Genomic DNA, 2,500 nt, shown 5'->3' on the forward strand with positions numbered 1-2,500 from the left:
GCGCGCAGCGCCGTCCTAGGTACTTGGTCGGTTTCGAGAGAGGCGCAATCGCCCGGAGTTAGGCGAGTAGACGGTTTTAGTGCGAACACCCTTGCTCCCAACTGAGCTTGCCGCTGCCGACAGAGGCCCGGGAGCGTGCTGTCGTGGCATTGCCGGCGGGAGACAACACGCGCCACCTATGGTGACCGGCAGCTCCAACGCCAGCGCCACACAAGGGCAAAGCCCCACTTGGGTGCAGAAGCGAACTCTCCCAGCACAGCGCACGCGCCAACACGTCCGCACAACTGCGATACAAACCACCTGCGAGAACCGCTGGGGCGACCGAGCAGCAGACGGCGTCGCGGCGCCGAGTGCCAGGCGGCGGCGCATCCTCAACGCACACAGTCCTCAATCAGACCAGCACACTGCAGATGTCCACCGCGCTTCGCACCGGGCTCGGCTGAACCAACTTTGGCCGCCAGGCGCCGCGTGCAGGGTGCGCCGCAGCGTAGCTGCGCCGCCTGCCGAGCCCGTCGGCTGGCGCTCCTGCCACTCGGCGCCCCCCACCAGCCGCCTGTTGCGCGTGCGCCCACGCAGCGCGCGGCCAACACGCCGGGCGGCCCCCCTTCACCGGCCGGGAACAGTCCCACCAAGCCACCGCCGCGTATCGCTTCATACCCACATGGGCCTAGTCACGTGTGTGGATGTGGCGGGTACCGCTGAAACAACCGGTTAATAGCTGTACCGATCGTCGCCATCACAGATTCACCTCCAGCGTGAACAACCGCTCAACAACGGATTTCCAGTTCATTTGCGTATCTTGGGCAGTAAACGTAGATGTCCACCTACATTTGCGAATTCAACAATTCTTGCATGCCAGGATGTCATGTGTCACGACACGCTACATCAGACCACATACACACTGCGACATGTGCAGAAGAGAACACGTGGAAGGTGGCCCGCGCACGTATGCGATGTCCCTTCCGCGATCCACTGTCAACCGGCATCTGCGGCATGTCCCAGATATGGAACGCGGTCCACCAGGGTAGCACTTTGTGTGAGGCAATACGACAAAGTCGGAATACACGCGTCACTACATCACACGGCTCACGCTGACCTGACCTGACTCACCGCACCACCACCCCCAGCGACCCAGGGTGACATACAATGCGTTCGTACGTTCCTCCCACACGCCTCTACGGCGTACCACAGTGCAACCTAGCTGTTATTGGGAGACGAGACAAGTAGCATCGAGCACAACATATGGAAATTGAGATTCGACACCGTTGGGCACAGCCAGCGTACGGTCACACGTATCACACTACTTCACTCTGTACGTAACTACCGATGATCGGTACAGCGTGTGGGTTACGCGTACGACATCAGCGGACAATGGACACAGACCATACCACGACGTACACTGAGGGCGTCGACATCTGAACGCAACTGAACAGCTGCGAGGCTCATTTAACACTCAAACGCCAGACCGACCAGCTTGAGAGGACGGAGACACAAAGAGAGGGGCAGAGGGGGGGGGGGGGGGCGATATAGTCCTATTGCAGTACAATTGACAGTGGATAGCGGGAATATGTGGAAAGTAAGCAACACTCGCAAGACATCTACATGAGGATAACAACGACACCAGAGATTCCGAGCAGTGAACTATGTTAGGCAAAGGGACAACGTGGGTTAGGTTAAGGGACAACGTGGGTTAGGTTAAGGGACAACGTGGGTTAGGTTAAGGGACAACGTGGGTTAGGTTAAGGGACAACGTGGGTTAGGTTAAGGGACAACGTGGGTTAGGTTAAGGGACAACGTGGGTTAGGTTAAGGGACAACGTGGGTTAGGTTAAGGGACAACGTGGGTTAGGTTAAGGGACAACGTGGGTTAGGTTAAGGGACAACGTGGGTTAGGTTAAGGGACAACGTGGGTTAGGTTAAGGGACAAATTGAGTTAGGTTAAGGGACAAATTGAGTTAGGTTAAGGGACAAATTGAGTTAGGTTAAGGGACAAATTGAGTTAGGTTAAGGGACAAATTGAGTTAGGTTAAGGGACAAATTGAGTTAGGTTAAGGGACAAATTGAGTTAGGTTAAGGGACAAATTGAGTTAGGTTAAGGGACAAATTGAGTTAGGTTAAGGGACAACGTGGGTTAGGTTAAGGGACAAATTGAGTTAGGTTAAGGGACAAATTGAGTTAGGTTAAGGGACAAATTGAGTTAGGTTAAGGGACAAATTGAGTTAGGTTAAGGGACAAATTGAGTTAGGTTAAGGGACAAATTGAGTTAGGTTAAGGGACAAATTGAGTTAGGTTAAGGGACAAATTGAGTTAGGTTAAGGGACAAATTGAGTTAGGTTAAGGGACAAATTGAGTTAGGTTAAGGGACAAATTGAGTTAGGTTAAGGGACAAATTGAGTTAGGTTAAGGGATAATCTGGTACAACCACAGTTAGGTTAAGCGATAATCTGGTACAGCCACAGTTAGGTTAAGCGATAATCTGGTACAGCCACAGTTAGGTTAAG

This window comes from Schistocerca gregaria, unplaced genomic scaffold (assembly GCF_023897955.1).
Source record: "Schistocerca gregaria isolate iqSchGreg1 unplaced genomic scaffold, iqSchGreg1.2 ptg000846l, whole genome shotgun sequence".
NCBI classification, from domain to species: Eukaryota; Metazoa; Arthropoda; class Insecta; order Orthoptera; family Acrididae; genus Schistocerca; species Schistocerca gregaria.